Source organism: Cnephaeus nilssonii, assembly GCF_951640355.1.
Source record: "Cnephaeus nilssonii genome assembly, chromosome: 4".
Lineage (NCBI taxonomy): Eukaryota > Metazoa > Chordata > Mammalia > Chiroptera > Vespertilionidae > Cnephaeus > Cnephaeus nilssonii.
The window spans coordinates 13,214,136-13,228,247 of NC_137075.1; the positions used below are offsets into that span (position 1 = coordinate 13,214,136).

The 14,112-nt window shown below is 42.5% G+C and overlaps 1 protein-coding gene across 2 annotated transcripts in view; it reads right to left on the reverse strand.

Annotated features, from left to right (window-relative positions):
* Positions 1–563: 563 nt before the first annotated feature.
* The window catches only part of MTPAP (mitochondrial poly(A) polymerase), a 65,793-nt gene continuing 52,244 nt past the window's right edge, over positions 564–14,112 (reverse strand). Inside the window, exon 11 of one of the 2 annotated variants that reach the window (XR_013813371.1) lies at positions 564–816. The gene's annotated coding sequence lies outside the window, so the exon portion shown is untranslated. Of the gene's footprint in view, positions 817–11,124; positions 11,254–14,112 lie in introns of those variants that run through there. The other variant, XR_013813372.1, reaches the window with a different exon arrangement.

Sequence of the window (14,112 nt, forward strand, 5' to 3'; positions counted from 1 at the left end):
GCAATAAAGGTATGTTAAGCAGTGAGCTGTTAGCCCCCTCTGGATGGAGAAGTCTTGCATAAGGGAAATTTAGAAAATGCTTCCTGCTGAAAGCACATTTTTCATCTTAAACTGGCCCAAGTCTGAACCAGCAGTCTGATGGAGGCTGACAGCTCTTTCAAGTTCAACGCTACCCTCAGGAAATACCCTCAGCCTTTCCGGATGCAAACCTGGAGAGATTCTTCAGTCATTACATTTATCACATTTTTTCCTTCTAACACTTCCTACTGTGGACTCTGGGAAAGAACATACTTACTAAGAAAGACTCCTGCTGGCTAACCAGGCTCAAATTAAAACAAACAGACAAAAACACGCCACCAAAACAGAGCCTAGCAGCCATTGCTACACAGCCTCTCACGCAAACTCCACTTCAGGGAGAAGCCTGCCTCTGCGCTGAACCGCCTGCCTGCACTGTGTTTCTGCCGTCTGAGCCAGTCTTATAAAGGAGTTCCTGTAATCCTATTTCAACCAATAGGACTGGAGCCTTTCCTTATCCAATTGGAGCTGCCCAGCTCCACCCAACCAGAGCGGCTCTATTTTGACCAAGCGGACAGTGCCTTTTGGACCAATCCAACAAGAAGGATTTGGAGTCCTCATTTGTATGACAGACCAATCAGGGTACAGGGTGGGGACTTCTGTCTACATGAGCCAGCCCCGCTCTGGCTTAGAGAGGTGCACTCGCCCATTCCATGGAAGACTGAAGACATCATTTCTCTGAGGGACCTGAAACACCTGGAGCAGAGTGAGGCTGACCAGCACAGTGTGTGCAAAGCAGACCTGCAAGGAGCAGAGCAGAGCTGTCTAGCCTGAGAGGGGCCTGGCCCCGGGGCTGCCTCACAGCCATGCTATTTTGTGCTGTATCACAATTGAGCTGTTATTCTGAATAAAGTTTCCTTACTCACCGCACCCCATATTGGGGATTCCTGTTGGCATTGAATCGGCTCCAACAACCGTAGACCCATTGGTTGACATTACAAAAGTAGTACATAGATAGACATCGTTCAATACCCTTTGTTCAATAGCTGTGCTTCTCCTTGAAGTAAAATGCTGCTCTGAAAATGGAGTTTAGCTTTTTATCTCTTACAAATTCTATACTCAATTGTTGAGATGCTAAGGAGATTTCATTTAATCAAGAGGGAAACATTTAATCAACAAGAAATCAATCTGAAAAAATGTAAATAAAAAATCGTAAATAAATTTTTCCTTGGCCTATGTTCCACATGAAATATTTAATGTGATTTTATTTATTTATGTATTTATTTCATTTATTTTATAAAACATCTAAGTCATCTTAAACTTTACTTCCTTGGAACCCCTACACTGATCTAAACTAAGATAACGTAAGTTCTAAGTACATTATTGCTCTCCTGTTTTTTGGGGGGAGGGATGGGGAGATTTCTATAGTTATTAAAGATTTCAGTGAGCCCTGCCTGAGTAGCTCAGTTAGTTAGAGCATTGTCCCAATACACCAGTGGTCGGCAAACCACGGCTCGCGAGCCACATGCGGCTCTTTGGCCCCTTGAGTGTGGCTCTTCCACAAAATACCATGTGCAGGCGCACACGTACAGTGCGATTGAAACTTCGTGGCCCATGCGCAGAAGTCGGTTTTCGGCCTGGGCGAGTCTATTTTGAAGAAGTGGTTCTAACGCGGAGCCACACTCAAGGGGCCAAAGAGCCGCATGTGGCTTGCGAGCCGCGGTTTGCCAACCACTGCAATACACGAATGCTGCGAGTTCAATCCCCAGTTAGGGCAAATATAAGAATCAACCAATGAATGTTTAAGTAAGTGGAACAACAAAAATTGATGTTTCTTTCTCTCATTTTCTCTTTCTCTCTCTCTCTCCCTTCCTCTCTCTCTCTCTCTCTCTCTCTCTCTCTCTCTCAATCAATCAATAAATAAAATTTTAAGATTTATGTGAAATAATTTTAACTAAAGAAAAAAAGTAGGTTTTCTTATATAGTAAATACTGAAGGAAGGGAATATGCCCTATAAGGTTGAGTTCCCTGTGGTATTTGACTGGACCAAAGAATCAAGGAGCATGGCCATTCCTGTTTCCTATATCACTCTGTCTAATTTTCTTCCTCAGATAAAGAAATGGGAAGTCAGACTCGGTCAAACTGCTCACAGTGGTCTGAAGGCCCCATTCATTCAAAGCTGGAAGACAAACCTCAAGTCACAAATGTAAAGGAATCAAGGGCTTCTATCTGGATCTCAGTTCTCACTAGAGGACGCTGCTGCTCTATTATTTCCTGTCTCTTCTAGTTTCCTTGCGGTAAAGAAATATCTCCTCTCTGAGAGAAGTGTGAGTGAAGAGTTCTTAAAATTTTTATTTTCTCTCCAGAGACATTAGCGAATACCAGTGCTCAAGTCTCCACCCTCTTCACTTCCTCCAGGTGCACAGGGAATAGGTTGGCTGAAGTTTTTAACAAAACATTTGTTTCATCAAAAGTTAAACATGTTCTGCCACATCACATGAAATCTCAAGTTGTGACCAAAATTTTGCCATTACATGGACAATAGAAGCACCAAGAACTAGACTTTTTAATATCTGAGCATGTGCTGGGAAACTGACCCACAAGTAGCTCTAGAATAAGCCATTCACCTTCAGGTTATCAGCTGAATTCAGAGAATCAAAGGAGGTTTGCATTTTCAGTCAATCTGGATTTCAATTAAAGAACCTTCTGTGGATGCCAGGCCATTCCTGTCCTGACCCCTCTCCAGCTAAGGATGTGGTCCTGACATGGATTTCACTGTGGAAATGCTCATTATTTTTCAAGTTAAAGTTGCAGAACATAATTATCAAAGAGATAAGAAATAACAAGTGTTGCTGACGATGTGAAGAAAAGGGAATCCTCGTGCACTGTTGGTGGGAATTGGTGCAGCCACTGTGGAAAGCAGTATGAAGCTGCCTCAAAAAAATTAAAACTAAAACTACCATATAATCCAGCAATTCCACTTTTGATATTTAACTGAAAAAAACAAAAATACTAATTTGAAAAGAAACATGCACCCCCATGTGTATCACAGAATATTTATATGCCCAAGACATGGAAACAACCTAAATATTCATCAACAGATGAATGGATATACACACTGGAATATTATTCAGCCATAAAAAAAGAATGAAATATAGCCATTCACGGCAATAGGAATGTGCCTTGGTGGCATTGTGCTAAGTAAAATAAATCAAATAGAGAAAGACAAGTTCCATGAGACCTCACTTATATGTGGAATCTAAAAACAACAACAAAACATACACACACAAATGAGCTATAGACACAGAAAACAGATTGGTAGTTGCTAGAGGTGGGGGCTAGGGGTTGGCAAAATGAATGAAGAGGGTCAAAAGGTACAAACTTCCAGTTATAAAATGAATTAGTCCTGGGACGTAATGTGCAGCATGGCAACTATAGTTAATAATACTGTACTACATCTTTAAAAGTTGTTAAGAGAGTAGTTCTTAAAAGTTATCATAAAAAATTTTAATAATGTATATTGTTGGCTGTTAACTAGACTTATTGTGGTGGTCATTTTGCAATATACATATATAAATGTCAAATGATTAAAACTGATGTATAAGTTATACCTCAAAAGAAAAAAACAAAAAGGAAATTTCAGCGCCTAAAAGATTTTAGACAGTAGTGTTCTATATAAAGAGGCTAGAAGGAAATACATTAATAGTGGTTGGAGATTATGGGTAACAATTTTTCTTCTTTTTAAATGTACTTTCAATTTTCAAAATTATCTACAATGTACATATATTATATTTATAATTTAAAAAAATTTAACAGGGGATAGCAGACCATGTGGAAAAGGCAATGGCTGTCTCTAAAGACTCCAAGGATGCTGAGTTCCCAAGAAGTCAGAAGACTTCTTATGGTCTATCCCTGGAAGGGAGATTTTTCAGAGCCTTTCAGAAGCACTGTGGAGTACATTTGATAAAACCGTCTATGCACTGATCCCACCCCCCTACCCCCGCCCCAAGGTGGTAATCCATTACATAGAGAAGCACTGGGGAAAGAAAAAATGACCTTAACTCTCTAAAGATGTATAGCTCCTAAGACACTGTGGATGGATACAGAGCTCTAAAATCTCCTACATTAACCAATGCATAGACACATTGGAGAAAAAAGTCCACCGAGCTCCCTCTGCAGGTCTATGGTAGAATTAACTGACCACCTTTCATTCTTGGCTTCTTTAAAAGAAACCAAGACCCCAGTCAACAAAGTGTAGGTTAGTTTTTTCAATATGAAATGAAATGTGCTGACACTAAAAAAAAAAACTAAATTTAAAAACTTCCTTTGGTCCATTCTATGGTAGCAATGAAAAACAGTATTTTAAACAAGTATAGGAAATAGAAATAGCCCTTGTAATTTCAGTTCTGTAAAAAATAGCCAATTAGAAAGCAGGGGGTGATTAAAATAGCCAATTATAAAGCAAAAAATCAGGGCTGCAAGCCAATATTTCCAGCTCCAATAGATAAAGACCTCCCTCAAGTTCTCAAGTTGATTCACGGAAAAGGAATTGGTAAAGCAAGATGACAGAATCTCATGGAATCTAGTTTTTCTTATTTTTCCTATAAATTTTAAAGTCATCTCCTTGATTGTCTGCATCATCTTCCTCATCAGTAAAATGAGAGTATGTGAGATCATGTCTTGAGACTCCTTTAGGCTTTAACTGAAAATAAACAAATATGCGGTAGTGATAATATATTTTGTTATCTAAGCATATGTCAAAGAGTGGATGGTTTCTATCTACAAGCTGGGGTAAGGGGTATAATCATAAAACCTGGGGCCAAGTTTCATCTCTGCCATGTGCTGATGGGGGTGTCACTTCTCTTAGTGTCCAATTACTTACCGGTAAAAATGGGAATACTAAAAACAGAGACTTAAAGGGGGAAAAGCCCCCATTTTCATAGCAGCAATTAAAAGGGTAAACCACCTAGGAATGTACTTAACAAAAAACAGGCATGGTTTATATGATGAACACTTTGAACACACTACTGAGAGAAGAGAATCTAAACAAATGGAAGGGTATAACATGTTCTTAGGTAGGCCAACTCAACCTCATACAGTTGCTAACTTCCTAAATCAATCTATTAATTTAATAAAATCATAATTTAAAACACCCAAGCAGGTTTCCATGAATCTTGTCAAGCTGATTCTAAAATTCATATAAGATCCCAGCAGAGAACCAAGATGGCAACTTAGGTTCTCACCACCTCCCACAACCACATCAAAATTACAACTAAAATAGAGAATAACCATCATTCAATACTGACTGAAATCAAGCTGAATGGAAGTCCTACAACTACAGAAGTAAAGAAGGAAGCACATTGAGACTGGTAGGAGGGCCCAAGGCACAGTTACAGGCGGGGCTGACACTTACCTGGGACATGTTTTTAATTGGGAGGGATATCTTGGCTACAGAGGCCTCCCATGAGAAACAAAGGATCCCAGCACCAGACAGACCCCCAGCCCAGGGTTCCAGAGCTGGGAAGAGAAGTCCCCATAAGTTCAAGCACATTCAAAACATGTAAAAACTAGTGGGGAATGTGCCTGAGTGATATGGAATCTGCTGGATGCCCAAGCAATTCCTTTTAAAAGGGTCGGCACATGGACTTACTTGGACTCGATCCCTCTGGACTCCAGTGCTGGGGCAACAGCTCAGAGGGTATTCAGGAACATACAGGGAGGAACTGAATAGTCTGGCAAGAATTCAGGAGCAGCTTTGCCCCAGACAGGAGTGTTTGCAGGGGTCATTGTTCCTGTGCTGAAACCTCCCCCACCACAGAGCTAACTGGCAGCCATATCTGAGTTTACATCAACCTGGCTCACACTGTTTGCTCCACCCTAGTGATTCCCTGAGACCACGCTCCACCAAATTCTCAGCCTCACCCAAGCTGTTTGCAGCAGCTTTCCATATGAATGGCCTGTCCTTGATAAGGCTTCAGACATTCCAAAAGCCTCTCAAACAAGCAGCAGCTGGTGTCAGCATGCCCCATGCTTATCAATAAGAGGCCCTGGCACTAGCAGCAGCCTGCCTTGCTTCACAGTTGGGCCTCACCTGGGCACTTCCAAGCCCAATGTAAGTAGCAGCCATCTGCAGATTGCCCTTTAGCTCCTCCCAGGTGGCCCAGGCAGTGGCTAACTTTGCACCTTCTGGGAGGCCCCAGAGCCAGTGTATCCAGTGGACAGCTTCAGCCCATACCAGATTACCACTCTACACATCCACAAGTGACACATTCAAGGGGCAGATTCAGTGAGCACCAAAGCCCTGCTGAAGCAAGTCCTGCTCCATAGGAGTATCTCTTGCATTGTAGTCACAGCTGCTCCTCACAGCCGATTGGCCTAGAAGTAAATTCCTCCCAGTGACACCAACAGCAAACAGAACTCAACTACAACAAGACTGTGCTCACAGCCCATAGAGGGGAACACCTAGAGAGCCCAGCTCAGGTGACTGGGGAGGCTGAGCCAATGGGCTCTATAGGATACCTACTACACAAGGCCACTCTACCAATTCCAGGAGACATAGCAGCTCTACCTAATGCATAGAAACAAACACAGGGAAGTAGTCAACAGGTGGAGACAAAGAAACATGTCACAAATGAAAGAACAGAAGAAATCTCCATAAAAAGACCTATAAAAATGGAAGCAAGCAGACCTCTAGATACAGAGTTCAAAACAGTGTTTATAATGTTACACAAGGAACTCAATGAGAGCTTCCAGACACTTAGTGAGACTTTCAACTATCTTAGTGAGTATGTCAAAGACATGAAAAAGGAACAGTCAGAAATTAGGCACACACTAACTGAAATAAAGAATAATTTACAAGGATTCAACAGTAGAATAAAGGATGCTGAGAATCAAATCAGCAATTTGAAATTTAGGGAAGCAAAAATACCCAATGAGAAGAGCAAAAAGAAAAAAGAATCCAAATATATGAAGACAGTGTGAGGAGCCTCTGGGAAAACTTCAAATGTACCAACATTCACATTATGGGGGTGCCAGAGAGAAGAGAGAGAGCAAGATATTGGAAACCTACTTGCCAACAATGGAATGGGGCAGTCTGGCATGTAGAGAAAACTATGCATAAGTTTTTGATCCTCAAGCTGTCATTCTAGATGTTGAAGGAACGCCTGGTTTTGTAACTGTCCAGGCACTGCAGTAACCAACACCACAGCTGACCTTTTATATATAGCTTCTGTATCTATAAGGAAGTCAATTAGCTTGTTCCCCAGTGTCAATTTTACCGGATGCTCATGTGGGGAAATAGGAATAGGTCTGGAGGTGTATAGGGGAGCCCCTGGGCCTCCTCATTTGTCATCAGATTCATCATTCCTTTCTAACATTTCTAAGCTAGGGTTTTTATCCTTTTTACTTTTTTTTTTTTTTTTAGTTCTGGATAGTCCTGTTTACAATGGCCTTCCTCTTTGCAATAGGTACATTGATTGGTGCCTAATAAGTCTTTCCCTTTTCCTTTCGGGTCCCACCTCTCCTGGTTTCCCCACACAGTTTCTAAGAAAAAGGTGGCTTGCCTTATTTTTTTGTTTCCTGGGCATGGTAAACTTTAAAAGCTATGTCCCCCAGCTGGGAAGGATTCATTCCCAATGCCCTGTCTAAATGTTGGAGCTTTCTTCTGATTATCTGGGGCACTTTGCCCAATAAAAGTCATGTTTACCTTCGAGACATTTTCTGGTGCCTGTGGGTCAGCATCAGTGTGCTTTCAATAGGCCTGCTAGATCCTTTCTTAAAAGTTCAAAAGGATCTTGTTTTGGTTTCTGTTAAACAACACATATCATGTTTAGGCGCTTTCATTTAGGCACCCCTTTGTAAAGTCCTTCCAATATGCATCTTTTATAATGTTCCAGGAAGGCTAGGTCCCCACTATTCGGGTTTCAATTGGGCTCTGTCAAGGGAATCGTCCTGGCCAGATTGGGGGTCCTGTTGAGATTCTCTTGCTAGAGATGATGAGGCTCTTCATCAGCCTTATTTATAACTAGCCACCTTTCATCTGCCATTAGTAAGATGTTAGAGAGCCTGTACATCTGCCCAGTTTGGATGGTGAGTGGCAAAAATGGAGGTGATAAGATCTGCCATTTTCTGACAATATGAGGGGTTGGAATTCTTCCAATTCAGTAAAACTGAAGTGGAAAATGGAGTATGGGCCTAGTAGTGGCCAGCAGGCTGACCTTCCTGGTTTATCCCACCTATAGGATACTGCCTCAAAGGGAATTGTCCCACTCTGAATAGGGATGCTCGCTGGCCAAATTGGGTGCCCTCCCAGGTTTTTGAGGGGGAGACCATTCCTTCATCATACAGGAGTGGGGCTGTTGCGCCTGTGGGCCCTATTTCAGGGGTATCTAGCAGCCGGTGTGGTGGCAGGAGAAAAGCAAAGAATAGCAACAAGTTCAAATACAAAAATAATCACAATAAATGTTTATGTACTAACCTCATCAGTTAATAAGCAGAGATAACAAGGTTGGAAAAAATATAATTGCCTACAGGGACACAAGAATACTGAAACTATTTAACACTGAAATTAAAAGAATGGATAATAATATACCAGTAAAATACCACTCAAAAAAGTATGAGGCTACTTCAGACAAATTACAATAGACTAAGAAGGATTATTAAGGGCAAAAGAGAGTTACCACATTAGGATAAATTTTGTATAATAATTCTAAAATTTAAGCAAATAAAAAAATAGCATCCAATTATATAAACAGCTTCTGTTTTCCAGTCTGGCATAGAAGGGGCTTACTAGTAGAAGTTATCACTCCATTTTAAGAACAAGTAAAAAACTGAGCAACCTGAAAAATCAACAACTCTGCCTAGATCCATCAAAAAAGTAAGGTCACATACAAACTAATGTCCCCCCAAAAATTACAAAGACAGGCAAATACAAAAAAAAATTACAACTTACTGGAGCAGAGACATCCATTAGAACCAGTACTAGGGTAGAAAAATCCTAAACTATAATTGATGAATCACTAAAGGCTCAGTGTGGACAAGTCTGAGTTTAAAACTCTGTGGAGAGGAGGGGGGCACACTTTTGTGATTTTACGTTCCAGAAGCCCTACCAGGTTCTCATAGTGAATTTCAGGGTTAAAAATCCCCTCCTGTTTCTGGCAGGGAGAAAAGAAAAGTCGTCATATTGACATATACCAGAGCATTCTGTTCTTCATAACAAGGCCTGCCCTCAAGAGAAACTGGTTTCCCAGAGCTTAACCTGTTGGGGGGTTTATTTAAGTTTGACCAACCTGAGCGAAGGGAAACACCCAACTCCACCATACTCTAGACATCCGCGTGAGACAAGGGAAGTACCCAAGTCCAGCCCCCTCTAGCTATCCTCTCCCACCTAAGAGGCGCAGGGGAGAGAATCTGAGAACCACTTGTCAAGTTCACAGCCCAGGAGCACAAGTTACTAAAAGACTGAGAGCTCATCATAGAACTACAGAACACTTTCCCTCCTCCTGCCCTCTACCACCACATTAATAAAAACCTATTTACCGCGTTCCTTTTACCCAGCACATCATGTCTGGTTGTCAACAGAAAATACTAACAGGCAAAAAAGAGTTTTGACAACTGCACACCTATTCTTGATAAAAATTCTTAACCAACTATGAATACAAGGGAACTTCCATAACCTAGTAAGAGGCATTCAGAAAACACTTAGAGGAGACATAATTTGTCCTGTTAAGATCACAAACAGGATCAGGATGCCCTCTAGCATAATTTCTTGTCAATGGAGTACTGACAGGCATGGCCAGTGCAGCGAGAACAGAAACAGAAATTGGTACTATAAGCACTGGGTAGAGAGATATCAAACTGTCCTTATTTGCAGATGCTATGATTCTTTACATTGGAAAGACAAGTGAATCTACAGATAAAATGAGAGAGAATTTAACAAGGTCACTGACTATAGAATCAATGTGTTAAAGTTAAAGTTAAGATTAGAAAAGTAATTTCATATAACAGAATTTTATAAAAGTACCACAAGTATAACATAGCTATGACTAAATATTACAAAAATATTGGGGGAAGTTATTTTTATTGAAAGATTTTTTTAAAATTTAGACACACACTGTAGTGAGATATCTAAAGATGTCAGATTTTCCTAACTCGTATATAGAGTCAATGTGATTCTGATAAAATTCCTAATAGGTCTTTTTATAGGCCCTAACATACTGATCCTTAAAATTATATGGAAGGGGGAGGGTGGGGTAAGGGGGAGAGATCAACCAAAGGACTTGTATGCATGCACATAAGCATAACCAATGGATGCAGACAACAGGAGGTGAGGGTGAGGACAGGATTGGGGGGGGTGGGGGCAATAGGGGGATATGGACACATATGTAATACCTTAATCAATAAAGAAAAAAAATTATATGGAAGAACAAAGGGCCAAAATATCAAGACTCTTGAAGAACAAGAAGCTAGGGGAGAGTAACAAGAAGGCTGACTTCATTTTTTGATGTTTTTTTGATTGCTGAGAATGTCTAAGCCTCATCCCTCCCTCTTCACATTGTGCCCACATCTGGACAAGCTAAATAAGAAAAGCTGGACGTGCTCTCTCTCTCTCTTTTTTTTTTTTTAAATATATTTTATTGATTTTTTACAGAGAGGAAGAGAGAGGGATAGAGAGTTAGAAACATCGATGAGAGAGAAACATCGATCAGCTGCCTCTTGCACACCCCCTACTGGGGATGTGCCCGCAACCAAGGTACATGCCCTTGACCGGAATCGAACCTGGGACCCTTGAGTCCGCAGGCCGACGCTCTATCCACTGAGCCAAACTGGTTTCGGCTGGACGTGCTCTCTCATCAGGAGATTCAAACTAGTCAAAGTCCTATCCTAGCCACCTCAGCCCCAACTCCTAACCATAATCAAAGCCCATGCCAGTCTCCTTTCCTTGCTCTCTCAAGCATTTTCAGACCTGCTTGGGAGGCCTGCCCTGCTCACCCCAAAGACCTCAAGTAAGCAAGTAATAAACCTTGTCATACCCTCTTGGAAGGTGTGGGTGGATCATCAGTCTGGACATCCAAACCAAACATTGGGTGAGGAGGGTCCATCTGTATCTGCAGGTAACCAAACAGAAAGCTTACCTGACAATATTATATCAAGACTTACTGAAAGTAGTACAGATGGAGGTCTGCTCATAAATGATCCTCTTGTACGGCACCGTGACTCCTGGAGTTGTTCAACATGGCCCTAGGTTAAGATGGGTAGTCCTGTTTACATACTGTTTTGTAAGTCAAGGTAAGGAGTTTGAGTTTCATTTTCAGAGTGAAGGCAAGCCATTGGGGAATTTAAAACAGGAAAAAGACCCCACATGATCTGATTTTAACTTTTTAAAGATCAATTTAATGTTATGCACTGAACTGTATCCCTGTCAAATTCATTTATTGAAGCCCTAACCCTCAAGGTAACTATATTTGGAAGTTAATTAGTTTAAATGAGGTGATGAGGGTGGAGACCTTGTCTAATAAGACTGTTGTCCTTATAAGAAGTTGAAGAAACACCAGAGATCTCTCCCTCCACAATGTGAGGACACAGTGAGAAAGAAGCCATTTGCAAGCTAGGAAGAGAGCTCTTACCAGAAACCAACCCTGGTGGCATCTTGGACTTCAGAATTGTACAAAAATAAATCTGTTCTCTAAGCTGCCCAGTCTATCGTATTTTGTTATGGAAGCCTTAGCAGACCAATATACTAACTACTGTGTGTACATGGAAAGAGGGAAATTAGTATTGAAAGTGAGGAGAGCAGCAAGGAGATGATGACAACTTGAGCCAGGGCATTATTACTGGGGATGATGGGGAGCAGACCCCTTGGCTAAACTCTGGAGAACAGCCTACAGGACATGATGATGGATTGGAGCTGGAGCATGAGGGGAATAAAGGAATCAAATTATTGAGGCAACAGCACCTGTAATTTGGAACATAAGCCCTCATCTGTTTCCTCCACAAGTAACCAATGACTTATTTCCTCAGTGGAGGAAAATGCACATTCTGACACAGGCCCATACTGCTCTTATATCATTTGGGCACACATGAGAATAATTAACATTTTAATGAACTTCCAGAAAGCTCTGTAAAGTCACTACCTGGAGCCTACTGCCGTCATTTTCAGAGAATACAGACCTTTCAAGAATAAGATTCCTAATCAACAGAAGCAGTACAGTATGCTTAAGCAGCAGAGAAAAACAAAAGTAATTAGGTTTTATACACAAATAGTTTTCTAATTACTAAAAGTTAGTATTTGTTCTGGTCATGCTGAATTGCTTTTAAGGTGACACCACACAATTAACCCTCTATATTCTTTCTGTAGCTGACAGGCGCTCTCTGCCCAGAAGAGTATGTGGGTTTTTTTAAGTTTAATTCTCTTTCTTCCTGGCTTACAAGAATAAAACTTAGTCAGAAAAATTGTACTAGGACATTCTTACATGAAGCAAACTGCCATTATTTTGTTATATGTCCGATTTGGCTCTAAATTCATTCATGTATCCACTCACCATTCTAAAACCACACAATCAAAATTGAAATAATGGCTTCAATTTACCCATATACTGACATCATGATTTAACCTATGACCAATATCCAGCCTTGCTGGCTGCCATTAGGTAAGCTTCAAAAAGCATGAAGTATCATTGCTTTTCTGTATGGATATGCTGTACTGCAACTCTTGTTAGCAAATATTACTGTTAAATCAATTTCTAAAATTTTTCTATCAAAGACTAATTATGTAACTTATTCTCTTAATCACAACTACTAGTATAAATTCTTTGTAGATAATATTTATGCCAGAAAATATACATCATAATGATTATGTCAAAAATGCATTGCAGTTTATTGATATATTTCAGGACCAAGTATTATTACTTTATAATATTTGAAGCATTTTTTTTTCTGGTGTGATATCTAGTGTTACATCTGGTGTTATATATATGTGTATATATATATATATATATATGCTAGAGGCCTGGTGCAAAAATTTGTGCACGGGGTGGGGGGCGGGGGTCCCCTCAGCTCGGCCTGTACCCTCTCCAATCCAGGACTGCTTGGGGGATGTCCCACTGCCGGTTTAGGATCGGGCCTAAACCAGCAGTCTGGCATCCCTCTCACAATCTGGGACTGCTAGCTCCTAACTGCTCACCTGCCTGCCTGCTTGATTGCCCCTAACTGCCCCCCCCCTGCCAGCCTGATCACCCCTAACCACCTCTACCTGCTGGCCTGATCACCCCTCACTGCCCCCCCTGCCGGCATGGTCACTCCCAACTGCCCCCCCCTGCCAGCCTGGTCGCCGCTGACTGCCCCTCCCCTCTGGCCTGGTCACCCCTAACTTCCCCCCCCACCAGCCTGGTTGTCCCCAACTGCCCCCCCCCCCCGCCGGCCTGGTCACCCCTCACTGCCCCTCCTTGCTGGCCTGGTTGCCCCATGTAGCCTGCTGTTCAGTCGTTTGGTCATCCCTCACTAACCCCCCTGCCAGCCTGGTCACTCCATACAGCCTGCTATTCAGTCGTTTGGTCATCCCTCACTAACCCCTTGCTGGCCTGGTCGCCCCCAATTGCCCCCCTGATGGCCTGGTCACTTCCAACTGCCACCCTTGCCAGCCTGGTCACCCCTAACTGCCCCCCTGCCAGCCTGGTCACCCCCAACTGCCCGCCCACTGATCTGGTGGCCCCCAACTGCCCCCTTCTGCTGGCCTGGTCGTGCATAACCCCCCTTTCCAGCCTGGTCACCCCCAACTGCCCCCCCTGCTGGCCTGGCTGCCCATCACTGTCCCCCTTGCCAGCCTGGTCACCCCATGCAGCCAGCTGCTCAGTCGTTTGGTTGTCACTCACTAACCCCCTGCTGGCCTGGTCACCCCCAACGGCCCCCCTGACAGCCTGATCACCCCGACTGCCCCCCCTGCCAGCCTTGTCATCCCCAACTGCCCCCTGCCAGCCAGGTTGTCCCTAACTGCTCCCTCTGCCGACCTGGTCACCCCCAATTGCCCCCGCTGCTGGCCTGGTTGCCCCTCACTGTCCCCGTCCCCCCCGCCAGCCTGGTTGCCCCTCACTGCCTTCCCTG